The following is a 16,335-nucleotide window of genomic DNA, read 5'->3' as shown; positions in this document are numbered from 1 at the left end:
AAAGCGCCAGGGCCTGATGGACTCACAGCTAAGTTTTACAAGGCAATGGCCAATGAACTGGTACCGTTTTTAAAAGAGGTGATCAATGGTGTTATGAGGGACCAAAGGATCCCAGATACCTGGAGTGAAGCAAATATATCATTGATCCCCAAAGAAGGACAGGACTTGACCAATGTTAAAAACTACAGACCTATCTCTTTACTTAATAATGACTATAAGATTTTCGCAAAGATCTTGGCGGAGAGAATAAAGGGGTGGCTAGCCGAAGTTATTGGAGAAGAACAAGCAGGCTTTTTACCAAATAGACAAATCAGAGACAACCTAAGGACAGTCATAAACGCTATAGAATACTATGACAGGCGATGTGATAAGGAGGTTGGTTTCTTTTTTGTAGACGCTGAAAAAGCATTTGACAATTTGAACTGGGACTTTATGTTTGCCACCATGGAACAGCTACAAATGGGGGAAAGGTTCATAAGAGCAGTGAGAGAAATTTATAGAGACCAGAGTGCAGCAATTGTGGTGAATGACGAGCTGACTAAAAAACTGATTATCGGAAAGGGTACAAGACAAGGTTGCCCGCTATCCCCATTGTTGTTTATTTTGGTTCTTGAAATTTTGATGATGCAGATTAGGGAAGATAATGCAATCCGTGGTATAAAGATAAAAGACTTTTCCTATAAGGTCAGAGCGTTTGCAGATGATATAATGTTAATTGTGGAAGATCCAATTGAAAACATGCCTAAGGTAATAGAAAAAATAAAAGAGTTTGGAGACTTGGCAGGTTTCTATGTAAACAAAAAGAAATCAAAGATTTTATGTAAGAATATGATTAAACAAAAGCAACAGTTATTAACGGAAATAACAGACTGTGAGGTAACAAGTAAGGTGAAGTACTTGGGAATTGAATTGACTGCAAAAAATATAGATCTATTTAAGAATAACTATGAGAAATTATGGACTCAAATAGAGCATGATTTGATCAAATGGAATAGGCTGAACTTGTCATGGTTGGGAAGAATTGCAGTAATCAAGATGAACGTGTTACCAAGAGTTATGTTTCTGTTACAGACGATACCAATCATTAGGGACTCCAAGCAATTTGATAAATGGCAGAGGAAAATATCAGAGTTTGTGTGGGCAGGCAGGAAGCCTCGAGTGAAAATGAAAGTGTTACAGGATGCAAAAGAAAGAGGGGGAATGCAACTGCCCAACTTGAGACTTCATTATGATGCAATCTGTCTGGTATGGTTGAAGGATTGGATCACATTGAAAAATCGCAAACTGCTGGCCTTAGAGGGATACAAAAAATTATTTGGATGGCATGCATACCTATGGTATGATAAAGTAAAAGCAGATTCTATGTTCCTGCATCACTATATTCGGAGAAGCCTCTTCACAATTTGGAAGAAGTACAAAGAATACCTACAAGAAGGAATTCCCTCCTGGGTGGTTCCATATGAAGTAATAGATCCAAGAACGGTCGATAATAGGGGTGTGCAAGGAAAAAACTTTCGGCTTTCTTGTTTCGGGATTACCCGAAACAAGATTCTCTACCGGCATTAGCCGAAAGCCGAAACAAGAATCTCTTTCGGGATTCGGGATTCGGCATTATTTCGGCATTCTTTCGGGATTCTTTCGGGTTTTTTTGCTGGGAAAATGCCTCCGTCTTTCAGGACGCCTGGAGGAGGCATTTTCCCACCAAATAAGCCCAAAATTGGTGGGGACCTTCCTCTAACCCTTCTCTAACAACTACCCAAGTTTCAGACAGATTGGACTTTGGGGGGCCATGTTATGGCCCCCCAAAGCAGGTCCCCCCATCCTCCCCATAAGAAAGCAAAGGAGCAGCATATTGTTAGCATGCTGCTGCTGATCTTTCTTCATTATTTCCTTCCTTTGCCAGGGGTGGCATTTTGCATGCAAAATGCCCCCCAGCCCTCAGGGGCCCTTCTCCCACCCCTCCTCCCACCCCCCACCAAGGCTCAGCCTGCTCCCACTTGGGGGGGCCATTTCATGGCCTCCCCAAGTAGGTGCTCTAATCTCTACCACTGACAGCTGGGGGAGGCTTGTGTTGCCAGGGGTGGCATTTTGCATGCAAAATGCCCCCCAACCCTCTGGGGCCCTTCTCCCACCCCTCCTCCCACCCCCCACCAAGGCTCAGCCTGCTCCCACTTGGGGGGGGCCATTTCATGGCCTCCCCAAGTAGGTGCTCTAATCTCTACCACTGACAGCTGGGGGAGGCTTGTGTTGCCAGGGTTGGCATTTTGCATGCAAAATGCCCCCCAACCCTCTGGGGCCCTTCTCCCACCCCTCCTCCCACCCCCCACCAAGGCTCAGCCTGCTCCCACTTGGGGGGGCCATTTCATGGCCTCCCCAAGTAGGTGCTCTCAGCCCCTAAAGTCCACCCCTCACAGCCCCACACAAACCCAGTTCCCCCACCCCAGCTGCCACACACAGACCCAAATCCCCCCAGTAGCCCCTCACAGACCCAAATCCACCCCCACCTGCCCCACACCCACCATAACCCCAGGAACAGGCTGGCCTGCCCTCCCCTTTTGGGAACCCCTAAACTCTCTTTCCCAGGGCAGTTCTGCACAGACAAGGGGTGCCACAATGGTGGCAGTGCCAAATCGTCCCTGGGAAAGAGCACCTGCCCTGGCACACAGACAACCACCCCCCTGACCCCCCCACCACCCGCAGAGAAGGCTGGCCAGCCTGCTCCATTGTTCCCTATGCTGGGAACCAACCTCCCATCAAAGAAGGGAACACAGACACACAATCATTAAGTTTAAAAAACCTTTATTTTCTCATTTTCAAATTACAAGTGGTCAACAAATCACAACATATTACACTTATTGTCCCTCACAGCACAACACAACACAATTAACTACACATCAGAGAATCTTAAACACAATTTTTTTTTTGAAATGGACAAACAGTAAAGTTTTGAACATTTCCACAGGTCACATAGTAAGCGGGTACAACAGGGCATGGAAACAGAAGATGATCATAATAACTACCAGCCTAATACAACTCTCCCTCCATAACATGACTTAATGGGGGGGGAACCACAGCAACAAAATCCCCCCCCAACCCTCTGGGGCCCTTCTCCCACCCTTCCTCCCATCCCCCCACCAAGGCTCAGCCTGCTCCCACTTGGGGGGGCCATTTCATGGCCTCCCCAAGTGGGTGCTCTGCTCTCATCTCTACCACCGACAGCTGGGAGAGGCTTGTCTTGCCAGGGGTGGCATTTTGCATGCCAAATGCCACCCTCACCCTCAGGTGCCCTTCTCCCACCCTTCCCCCCACCCCCCCACCACATGCATTCCTTGACAATCAAGAAATCTGGAGTTAAATATAATGTGCATGTAAGTCCCTCAAAGACAGAAGAAATATGGAGGTAATGACCCATTTGATTTCCACAACCTCAGACACAATTAGGGATCCGTTTCCCCTTGGTGGGGGATCCCCCACTCTCACCTATCACCCCGAGGGGGGAAAGTCAGTGAATGAGCCTTCAAGGTACGCTCCAGGGGCTGCTGCCGTGATGTCACTGATGTCATCTGGCTGCCCTGAGAGTATGCCTGTGCTTTGCAGTGGGCTGATTTGGGCCCTACAGGCCAAAGCAGGATCCCTTGTGGCCCAAATCAGCCTGCTGTGAATTGTGCGTGCTCCCCAGCCTTGTGTGATGATCACATCACCTCCTAGAACAGACATCATCATGCCAGAGCATTGCCATGAAATGATCATGCGTGTGTGAACAGACCCTAAGTATCCTGTAGGCTTCAGTGATGGTATAGTAATGTTTTCACTCACATTATAGAGAGAGAGAGAGACAGAGAAGGGGGGAGGCACTGAAGCTAGATTATTTCTTCTATTTTACTGTCCCCTTCCAAAGCCAGGGTGGCATTGGCACAATGCCCCCCTCCCCCCGGCCAGAGCCTTAGTACCAGTATGCATTGACAGGCCCATGCATCATAGTCCTTTTTGAGACCCAGCCAAGTTGTGCCTTTTGTAGAAAAATGTTCAAGTTGCTGGTGGGGGTATGAACAGTTTTTAGATATCCACTGTAGTGCAATGGCTAGAGAGTTGGTCTAGAATCTGGCAGACTCTGATTCTGTGCCTTGTAGGCTTGATGGATGTTCTTGGCTCAGTCTAAGTAAACAATTGTGTTGTGTTTTCCAGAGGCAGTCTACGTGATTTTGGGGCCCTGGACAAATGTTCTGGACGGGGCCCCAGAACCAGTGCCGCCCCACCACTGGCTCCTTGCCAAGGCCAAGCAATTTGGTCACCTAGGCCCCAGATAGAGTGGGCAGGAGTGCGTTGTTTCCTTCCTCCCCCCCCTCCACCCCCTCCAACAACTAGAAAGGCCATCGGTGGAGTCACTCCAATGTGAGGCATGGAGCAGCTGTCTATTGTTAGCCTGGTTGTGATGAGGGTGAAAAAAATCAAGGGAGAACAGCAATGTGTAAACCACTCTAGGTTCCCATGGGGGAGAAAACCGGGGCATAAGATAAACCTTTAATTTGGTGGGGAGGGGGTATATACATTTTATGTGTATGTGTCTGTATGTTTTATGCATTCAAATCACTTGTGGTGTACTTTAGAATTATATTGAGCTCCACAGTATCCCAAAAACCTTGTCCATGTATTGCAAACCGAAGTCAATCTACCACATCTAGGGTATTCTTCTTTTCCCTACTGCCTTCAATTTTTCTTAGCATTATTGTCTTTTCTAGTGAACCTTGTCTTCTCATGATGTGACATAAGCACTATCATCAATTGATATCTTCAAGGGAGAAAGCAGGCCTGATTTGGTCTGGATCCCACTTACATGTCTTTTTCGGAGTCCATGGTACATGTAAATTGAAACTTTCTTCCCACTTCACAGTGTGAATGCTTTTTCCTCCTATGAGCTTTGTCTAAAATTTAATGTACTGATACTGCTCATTTGGCCAAAAGGCCTGCCCTTGATCAATGCCACATTAAATACTTCATAATAAAAAAATGTTTTTAGAACCATTTAAAAGTGTCCTTAAGTGCCATACGCTGATTTAAAAAAACATAAGCTAAATGTTTGGGAACACAACCAGATATGTGAATGACTGAAATGCAGCCCAATCCCACTGCTACTTAAAATCCATTTTTGATGGAGGTCTGGATTGTCTTACATTGGTGTCATTGGGCTTGGAATCAGGAACCTGGAAGCGTTCCATGGGGGCTACAACTTTCATGCCAAGGCTAAGAGGGTGGGAACGGGATCTCTCTGGGGTGGCGAACTCTGGCCTTGGAAGTTACTGGCAATTTGGGGGTGGGACTTGTGGAAAGGAAAATCTGAGTAGGGATCTCCCCCAGAATCCATGGTCCGCATTTGCCCTCTAAAGAGATTGCCCTTGGAAGCAGCCAGTTTCTCTGTAGGGAACTACTCTCTCTAACCTGAACTCAAGCCCAACCAGGAGTTTGGCAGCCCTAGGAAAATTTCAGAAAAAGATGGCAAAGGAGGGCCAGCAACTGATGGAGGCATGGAAGCCCACACCAGGACAGTAGCAGGGGCCTACTTGGGCACAAGGGACAACCAGTGCTCTCATCCCCCATAGTCCACTCCTTACAGCCCCACACAAACCCAGTTCCCCCACCCCAGCTGCCACACACAGACCCAAATCCTCCACTCAGCCCGTCTCAGAACCAAAACCACCCTCAGCTGCCCCACACCCAGTACCCCAGGAACAGGCTGGCCAGCCTGCCCCATTGTTCCCTATGCTGGGAACCAACCTCCCATCAAAGAAGGGAACACAGACACACAATCATTAAGTTTTAAAAACCTTTATTTTCTCATTTTCAAATTACAAGTGGTCAACAAATCACAACATATTACACTTATTGTCCCTCATAGCACAACACAACACAATTAACTACACATCAGAGAATCTTAAACACAATTTTTCTTTTGAAATGGACAAACAGTAAAGTTTTGAACATTACAGCAGGTTACATAGTGAGCGGGCACAACAGGGCATGGAAACAGAAGATGATCATAACTACCAGCCTAATACAACTCTCCCTCCATAACATGACTAAATGGGGGGGGGGGAACCACTGCAACAGGGTCCAGCAGAACCTATGTCATTTCCTGTGGCTGTGCTTTCAGTTCAGACACACAAAGCTGAACTGGGCACTTCCAAGGCACTGGACAATGGTATTTCTGGAGCAGTTCTGCAGAGGTCTCCCCCCACCCCCACACCAGCCTCAGAATTTACCTGGGAACATCTGTGAGAGATCATCATTGGCCGGTGCCCATCCACCACTCTACCCGCATCCCCCAACCATGCAAACCCAACATTAACATCAAATTTTTTTTTTTTTTAAACATGAACATTCAATCAACTTTTAAAAAACATAATCACAACATTTTTTTTTGGTTTTTTTTTCCTTTTTTTTACATGAACGGAACATCAACTTTTAAAAAACATAATAACAACATTTTTTTGGGTTTTTTTTTTTTACATGAACATTCAATCAACTTTTAAAAAACATAATCACAACATTTTTTTTGGTTTTTTTTCCTTTTTTTTACATGAACGGAACATCAACTTGCAAAAAACAGTACAACAATTCTTCTACAATTTTTTTTTACAAGGAGTTCATCTGATAAAAACACCTAAGCAATCCCTATCTAACCTGTTTCTCCCTCCAGTAGCAATCCATGTTTCTGGGGCATTATTTCTCAGAATAAATTTGGTCCCACAGGGTATGTCTCAGTGATGGGAGATGTTTTGAATACCCTGGGGGGGGGGCTTTCAAATTGCTGGGTGTTTTCCCTTTGCCACTGGTTCCTAACCACCCTCCCTCTACTGGCCGGTTTTAACTGTATATACAGGGTTTTATACAGGGGAGAGCGCGATTCCAAAGGATTGGACTCATAGAGGATGCAGGCCACAAGTTGGGCTCACCTCAGTCACTCTGGAAGTCCAGTCCTGAGAAATCGAAGAGGCGAGAGTTGACCTTCAGGAAGGTCAACTGCTCGACTCTCCATGGGAGAAGGCGAGTGCGATGTGGGCCGACAATGTCGCCCGCATGTGAAAAGACGCGCTCGCTCTCCACGCTCGTCGGAGGGCATGAGAGCAGCCGCTGCGCCTCGAGGGAGAGGTCCGGCCAGACCGACTCCTTCCTGGCCCAGTAGCTGAGCGGATCGGTGGAGAGCGACTCGCAGGGCTCCGCGAGGTAGTCCCTGACCATCGCCTCCGCCGGATCCTCTCTCACGGTCCTCACGACCCCAGAGGGGACGAGGGCCCACCGGAGCATCTCCATCTCCATCGGCACTCCGGTGGTGGCCTCGGGGGGGGCCTGCGCAGAGGGGGCGTCAGAGGGACCCGCACGGCAGGGCCCCTCTTGCGTCCCCCCTGTCGACAGGCGTCCCCTCTTGGCCTGCCTGCGCCTCACCCAAGAGCAGAGCCCGTCTCTGGCTTGGGTGAGGTTCCCGTCCCGCTCGGCGAAAGTGCCCTTTATGCGCGGGTCACACATGGTCGCCAACATGTATGACTCTTCCTTAGTGAGAGGAGTTAGCCTGGCAGCTATGCCCTGCTGCAGCCTTCTCACTAATGCGCGCACCGCTGGAACAAGGTCAGCACGGGGCGCGACCCGGTCTGCAAGGGTGGCCAGATTCCTCTGGAGCGTGTGCACCAGGGGAATGACCAGACCGAGGGTCGCCGTGTCTGACGAGACCGCCACAGTGAAGTCCTTGAAGGGCTTCAGGACCTCCACTGTCTGGGTGATGGTGAGCCAATCCTCCCGGTTGAACTCACCCACCTGACTCGCACCGCGGTGCTCGGAGAGCCACGCGTGGAGTGCGGCCTGCTGCTCCACCAAGCGCTCAAGCATGGCGCAGGTGGAGTTCCAGCGAGTGCTGACGTCAGTGATCAGAGCGTGCTCTGGCACACCTGTCCTGACCTGTGTCTGGCGCAGTTCGTGCGTGGCCTTCACGCTGCGCGAGAAGTGACCCGTGAGCCTCCGACATTTCTGGACAAGTAACTGGAGTTCACGGGTCCGGGTATCCACGGGTTCCTTCGAGGAGCCCAACCCCAGCGCATCTCTCACCACTAGGTGAAGCTTGTGAGCGGCACAGTAGACGCTCTCTCGGCTCACTCGATGCGCCGCTGCCCTCATGTTCTTGCCACCGTCCGTCACCATGCATCCCACGGTGGCGGGTCCCTGGCCTATCCACTCGTCCAACTGTCTCCTTAAGGTGGCAGCGATGTTCTCCGCCGTGTGGGACACATCGAGCACCTCGGCGTGAAGCAAGGCCTTGCAGTAGCCGGCCTGGCGGTCTCGCATCCTTCCCTGTCTAGCTGTGCTAGGCACCTCCCCCCGGCCCCCACCCAGAACCGACTCGGGTTCCCACCAGTGAGCAGTAAGCGAGAGGTACGCTTGCTGCACACTTGGGCAGGTCCAGATGTCCGATGTGAAGTGCACAGTTCTCCCGGCAACCCGGGACAGCTGTGCCTTCACATGATCCCTGGCAGCCCTGTAAAACGAGGGCACCACCGATCTGCTCAACGACGTGCGAGCAGGGACGGCGTACCAGGGAAAGCAATCTTGGAGCAGCCCTGAGAAGCCGAAGTCTTCAACTACGGAATACGGTTGCCCATCCACTGCTATCATGTTGACGATGTGGCGCGTGATGCGCCTGCTCGCCCTCCGGATCCCCTCTCTGGGCACACTAGCGCCCTGCATACCAAGCATCTCCGGGAGAGAGGCTTGGCGTCCCTTTCCTGCAGGTACCCTTGGGGGGAGAGCACCAGAGGAGCCTGCCTCCTTCTGGCTAGCTGGCGGCCGTGCGGCGCCACTCGAACCCTCCTCCCGAAGAAGCACCGCCTGGTGGTGCCTCTTCATATGGTACCTCATCCCAGACGTGGAGAGATGCCACACATCTTTGCCACGGCTGACGCGCTGCCTACAATGCAGGCACAGGGCTGCTCGGGGATCCTCCGTTGTCTGGAAGTGCTTCCAGATTTCGGAGGAAAAGGGCATCCCACGCTTCCCAGGAGAAGCGCGTTCGGGACCACCCTGCGGCACCTCCTGTGAGGTGCTCTGGCCGGACACACCGTGTCCCACTCTCGGCCGGGCAGGTGGGGATGGACGAGGCTGAAGGGGCAGAGATGTGGGCTCTTCCACCACAGTCTCTGCCTCTTCCTCCCGCGTCCTCTCCTCCTGCACAGCCGCGAGAGGCCTGCTGCTGGCCTCAGAGGAAACTGGGGTGGACCGCCCCAGGGGGGGTCTCACGGGCAGTTCCTCCAACATCCTCCGGGTTCCTGGGGTGAGCGGGAGCGCAGGGAAAGTCATGTGCTCCGCGCCCATCCCAGGAGACACCACATGCTGCCCCTCCTCCAGCAGCTGGCTCGCAACCACTGGAGGAGGAGGAGCCTCAGCAGCAGGCCCCTGCCCAGTGCCAGCCCCTGCCTCACGCACCCGGGTTGGGGGTGGCCCTCCAGCAGCTGCCTCAGGAAAGAGAGTCTTGCGAACCCTCTTCCTGTCACCAGAAGCCAGGCTGGTGAACGGCAGCAGCGCAGGGGAGGGCCTCCTCCGCTCAGATGGAGGGGCTGCCGCAGCAGTCCCCCTCCCCCTCCCCTCCTCCCCTCTAGATTTCTCCCTAGCCTTTCCCCCGGGTCCCCTCTCTGCTTTCCTCTCTGACATACTTTCCCCTCCCAAATTCAACCCTAACTAATCAGAAAAGATTTAGAAAACAAAGGTCAACTTTGTTTTCAAGACCTAACTAACCTGCTATAAATCTGTGTTTCTAGTGGCTCTGTGACTTGGAGATGAACAATCAAGTGCCTTTTTAAGCAACCCTATTTATGTCAGGGAACCTGAGCCTGCCAATCAGCTGAATTCCTCTGGAATTGAGCTGGCCCTAAACCCCAATAACAGGTGACAAAGCCTTAAACACTCACACACTAGTATGCCCGGGCCGGCCTGGCACCACCACGGGTGCCAGAGATGGGCAGTGGAACCCTAGTTATGGGGGCACTAATGGGAAGCCTATTGACAGCTATTACAAATTTTTATATATATATATATATATATATAGAATTCAAACCTAACACTCACTCACTAATGCTTTCCCTGCTGAGTCCCTATTTAGTTTTTTTAAAAAAACTAGGCTCGGTTTCCCTAATAATTATGTTGAGGGCAATTATCCACTGATCACCTACCAACTGGCCTACCTACCTAAGAGACACTATTTAGCGGGACCGATGTATCTGTGGTATGTCGGTGTGGGGTGTGGATGTGGTGTTTTGAAGATGAGCCTCCCCCCTCCCAAGCTAGCAAGAACCCACCCCCAAGGCCACCCAAATGTGAACCCGGACTCGCTCACAGTAACACCAGTCCTGCAGTCCAGCGATGTTCAGGCGGTCTTGCAGCTGGTCCTCCTCTCCTCCACGATGCTGTCAAGAAAATTGGGAATGTTAGCAGAGTCAACACCACACGCCGCACACGCAACCCCAAAATTCAAGGCCCCGTTGCACAAGCCAAGTCAGCCCCCCCCCCCTTAAAGGCTAGGGCCAACCAGCAGCAAAACAAAACACATCCACCCAGCAGAGCTTCTGGCCTGTGCAGGCCAGAAGCTGGCACACTCATTTTTTAGTCCTGTGAAACAGCAGTTCATGCCCACCCCACACTCAAACTTGAAAAATGAAACATGAAAGAAAGCAGGCACTGCGATCAATGCTGGCCCCCCTAACCCCCAAACAATATCCTCTTGCCCAACCAGAAAATGCCCCCCCCCCGGCCCAAGCCATAAAGACAGAGCCAAAGCATATGCTCGCAGGTAGGCACAGCAGCAGACATAAGCTCAAAAACCAAATTTAACAACAACCCTACCAGTCCACCAGTGCAGATGTCCAGCAATGTTGATCCTCCACGCAGAGATCTGCAGGCCGATGTCCACCAAGTGCAGTCCAGTCCAGAAGAGGTCCACCAACGATAAACAACCTGAATGTGAAGCAAAACAGTGAGTGCCAGGCCAGCAAACGGGAAGGGTTACCAAAGCCGGAGCAGCAGGCCTGTGTGTGGGCCGAAGGCTGGCACAGTTGATCAGGAAGGAGCCTGTTGGGAATCCTTGCAAGCAGGGGACCAGACACAGAAACGCAAGCCACACCATTCCAGATTGTGGAGCACAACTGTGAGTGCCAGGCCAGCAACCAAAAAGGGTTACCTTGGCCAAAGCAGCATACCTGTGTGTGGCCCACAGGCTGGCACAGTTGATCAGGACGGAGCCTGTTGGGAATCCTTGCTAGCAGGGGACCAGACACAGAAAAGCAAGCCACACCATTCCAGATTGTGAAGCACAACTGTGAGAGCCAGCCAGAAGAAAGGCTTCTGGCCTGTGTAGGCCCGAAGCTGGCACACTCTGGTTTTAATCTTAAAACAGTGGATCAAGCTTAAAGAAGGCAAGCACAACAACCAATGCTGAACCCCCCCCCCCCCCACCATCAAACATTGTCTGCCCAACCTGTCCCCCAGGCCATACCTGTGTGTGGCCCACAGGCTGGCACAGTTGATCAGGACGGAGCCTGTTGGGAATCCTTGCTAGCAGGGGACCAGACACAGAAAGGCAAGCCACACCATTCCAGATTGTGAAGCACAACTGTGAGAGCCAGCCAGAAGAAAGGCTTCTGGCCTGTGTAGGCCCGAAGCTGGCACACTCTTGTTTTAATCTTAAAACAGTGGATCAAGCTTAAAGAAGGCAAGCACAACAACCAATGCTGAACCCCCCCCCCCACCATCAAAGATTGTCTGCCCAACCTGTCCCCCAGGCCATACCTGTGTGTGGCCCACAGGCTGGCACAGTTGATCAGGACGGAGCCTGTTGGGAATCCTTGCTAGCAGGGGACCAGACACAGAAAAGCAAGCCACACCATTCCAGATTGTGAAGCACAACTGTGAGAGCCAGCCAGAAGAAAGGCTTCTGGCCTGTGTAGGCCCGAAGCTGGCACACTCTGGTTTTAATCTTAAAACAGTGGATCAAGCTTAAAGAAGGCATGCACAACAACCAATGCTGAACCCCCCCCCCCACCATCAAAGATTGTCTGCCCAACCTGTCCCCCAGGCCATACCTGTGTGTGGCCCACAGGCTGGCACAGTTGATCAGGATGGAGCCTGTTGGGAATCCTTGCTAGCAGGGGACCAGACACAGAAAAGCAAGCCACACCATTCCATATTGTGAAGCACAACTGTGAGAGCCAGCCAGAAGAAAGGCTTCTGGCCTGTGTAGGCCCGAAGCTGGCACACTCTTGTTTTAATCTTAAAACAGTGGATCAAGCTTAAAGAAGGCAAGCACAACAACCAATGCTGAACCCCCCCCCCCACCATCAAACATTGTCTGCCCAACCTGTCCCCCAGGCCATACCTGTGTGTGGCCCACAGGCTGGCACAGTTGATCAGGACGGAGCCTGTTGGGAATCCTTGCTAGCAGGGGACCAGACACAGAAAGGCAAGCCACACCATTCCAGATTGTGAAGCACAACTGTGAGAGCCAGCCAGAAGAAAGGCTTCTGGCCTGTGTAGGCCCAAAGCTGGCACACTCTGGTTTTAATATTAAAACAGTGGATCAAGCTTAAAGAAGGCAAGCACAACAACCAATGCTGAACCCCCCCCCCACCATCAAAGATTGTCTGCCCAACCTGTCCCCCAGGCCATACCTGTGTGTGGCCCACAGGCTGGCACAGTTGATCAGGACGGAGCCTGTTGGGAATCCTTGCAAGCAGGGGACCAGACACAGAAAGGCAAGCCACACCATTCCAGATTGTGAAGCACAACTGTGAGAGCCAGCCAGAAGAAAGGCTTCTGGCCTGTGTAGGCCCAAAGCTGGCACACTCTTGTTTTAATCTTAAAACAGTGGATCAAGCTTAAAGAAGGCAAGCACAACAACCAATGCTGAACCCCCCCCCCCACCATCAAAGATTGTCTGCCCAACCTGTCCCCCAGGCCATACCTGTGTGTGGCCCACAGGCTGGCACAGTTGATCAGGACGGAGCCTGTTGGGAATCCTTGCAAGCAGGGGACCAGACACAGAAAAGCAAGCCACACCATTCCAGATTGTGAAGCACAACTGTGAGAGCCAGCCAGAAGAAAGGCTTCTGGCCTGTGTAGGCCCAAAGCTGGCACACTCTGGTTTTAATCTTAAAACAGTGGATCAAGCTTAAAGAAGGCAAGCACAACAACCAATGCTGAACCCCCCCCCCCCACCATCAAACATTGTCTGCCCAACCTGTCCCCCAGGCCATACCTGTGTGTGGCCCACAGGCTGGCACAGTTGATCAGGACGGAGCCTGTTGGGAATCCTTGCAAGCAGGGGACCAGACACAGAAAAGCAAGCCACACCATTCCAGATTGTGAAGCACAACTGTGAGAGCCAGCCAGAAGAAAGGCTTCTGGCCTGTGTAGGCCCAAAGCTGGCACACTCTGGTTTTAATCTTAAAACAGTGGATCAAGCTTAAAGAAGGCAAGCACAACAACCAATGCTGAACCCCCCCCCCCCCACCATCAAAGATTGTCTGCCCAACCTGTCCCCCAGGCCATGCCAAGAATAAACTGCAACACCTTTTTGCAGAGGCAGGCCACAGCAGCACATTGCCCGGCATCAAAAAAATTTACAAAAATTTTAAAAAGGCCTACCAGGTGTCCTCTCAGGATGTCCAGCACAGTTGATCCTCCAGGCAGATGTCCTCCAGGCTCCAGGTGCAGTCTCTCTTCTTCTCCTCTCTCGGTCACAGCTCAGCAGCAGCAGCAACAGAAGTGTTCCAGACAGTCTTGCTCCAAATTTAAATCCCCTGCTGCAGCCTCAGCCAAAGATTTAAATCTATTGGCTGGCATGAGAATGCAGCAGTGGGATTGGTGACTCCTAAAGTCCCCAGTCCCCTGCCTTTCCCCACCCACACTCCAAGAGCCACCCTCCTCCTGCTCCCCCTCCCCTACCTGTTAGTTTTGGCGGGAATCTCTGCTGCTTTGCAAATGCAAAGTGCAATGCAATGCTTGCACCTTGCATTTGCAAGGCAAAGCAGGATTCCCTATCCTCCTTTGCAAGAGGGGTGGGGGGTGACAGAAGGAGTGAGTGATTCACTCCTTCTCCCCCCCTCCCCTCTTCTAAGAGCCTGCAGGAAGCCTTTGCTTCCAGCAGGATTTTGCTAGCCGCTTGCTAAGGCAAACGGCTAGCAAAATCAAAATGGCGATTCTCGAATGCCGAAAGAATGCCGAAAGAATCCCGAAACGTTTCGGGTTTTTCTTTCGGCAATCCCGAAACGTTTCGGCATTCCCCGAAACGTTTCGGGATTCTTGAAGAATGCCGAAACACTTTTGTTTCGGCATTCTTTCGGCATTCTGAATGCCGAAACGCACATCCCTAGTCGATAATGAACAACAGTGTTTAACGTATAAGGAGATAACTCAAATAGAATCCTTTAAAATAAGAATAAGAACGCAACAAGAGATGTCTCCAAACTACGACTGGTTTCAATATAGACAAGTTAGAGATCTTTATTACTCAGACTGTGCGAAGGGAGGGATAAGGATGGAAGACTCAGAATTAGAGAAAGTAATTTTACAAGAAGATCAAAAGGAAATTTCTAAGGTCTACAAAGTGTTGTTAAAATGGTATACTGGAGATGAGACAGTCAAAGTGCAAATGGTGAAGTGGGCTATAAACTTTAACAAAGAAATAACAATGGAGGCGTGGGAATACTTGTGGAAACATACATTGAAAATCACGACATGTACCAATATTAAAGAGAATATTTACAAAATGATTTACCGTTGGTATCTGACACCAAAGAAGATTGCGCTAGGGAACTCGAATATGTCTAATAAATGCTGGAAATGTAAAAAACATGAGGGATCAATGTATCATATGTGGTGGACTTGCGAGGTAGCTAGGCAGTACTGGGGGGAAATAATAAGAGTAATGAGTGAGATTTTACAATTTCAAGTTAACAAGAACCCAGAACTCCTGCTACTGAACTTGGGAATGGAAGACATCCCAGCACAACATAGGACATTGATATTTTATATGACGGCAGCAGCCAGACTTTTGTATGCGCAGAAGTGGAAAGTACAAGAAGTGCCAACTACTGAGGACTGGATTTACAAATTGCTGTACATGGCGGAGATGGACAAAATGACAAGAAAACTGAGAGACCTTGATCCAGGGCAGTTTAACACGGACTGGGGAAAGCTGAAACAATATTTGGTGAAAAAATGGGAGGTGGGAGGAGAACTGTGGCAGTTTGAAAATTATTGAGGTACACAGGAGGAGAGAAGTGACTATACCGAGGGGGTGGAGAGTTAATGGAAAAATTCTAAGCAACTTTATATGATTTTTAAGTATTATATTAAGTAGCAATAGCGTTGATACTATGAGAATTAATGGGATAGAAATTAACTAATCTATATTTTTTGGAAAGATAACCGTATAACATAGAGTGAATATATACATACATACGTAAATTCAAAGATAGGTCTAATTGTTAGACTTATGGTATATGTATAGATAAAGAACAACATATAGAAGAACAGAAGCCTAAGCAAATGACAATAAGTGTGTATAATAAGTATGTGTATAGAAGTATTGGAATTGATGTATAAAGGGGGGCAAATTGTTTGTCCCATATTGAAGAGAATAGAAGGAGTAAGATAAAATACAGGTTATCAAAATGAATATTATTAGTAGTTTTAATGAAGAAGATAGATTAAGAGGATTTTATTTTTATGACAATTTATATGACAATTTATATGTGAAAGGAAGTGGAAATAGTGCTTAGAAGAGTCTGAAAGTATATTATAATAAACAAATAAAATAAATATGAAGGAGTAGAGTGAAAGTGGATAGGGGGTTGGAAAACTGTTGGAAGTCAATAAAAAGGGGGGGGAAAGGGAGGGGGTTAGAATTAGAAAAAATTAAAGAATGTGATTATAATTGTTATTATATGTTTCTAATCCAATAAAAATTCTTTAAAAAAAAGAGAGAGACTGGCAGCAGGAAGGCAGTGTGAGGAAAAGGAATCACATGGGCAGGGCCAAAACCCACGTGATCTCTTTTCAGAGCTACCGGAACACCGTTCCAGCACATTCCACCTCCAAATGAGCCCTAACTTTTTATAGCACACAGCGTTGTATTTGTTTTTCTTGTCCCCTTCTTTTATCCCTCTTTTTTCTGTATTCTTTTTTGTTATAATAAAATAAAATAAAATTTAAAAATTGCACAGGGAGCACAGTCTTCCCTCTAAACCATTGACCCACCAAGCCTGAGCGCACAACAACAAGATTCTGTGTTTATGGACCCCG

This window comes from Eublepharis macularius, chromosome 3 (assembly GCF_028583425.1).
Source record: "Eublepharis macularius isolate TG4126 chromosome 3, MPM_Emac_v1.0, whole genome shotgun sequence".
In the NCBI taxonomy this organism is placed as follows: Eukaryota; Metazoa; Chordata; class Lepidosauria; order Squamata; family Eublepharidae; genus Eublepharis; species Eublepharis macularius.
Note: the sequence above shows the minus strand (reverse complement) of the source record.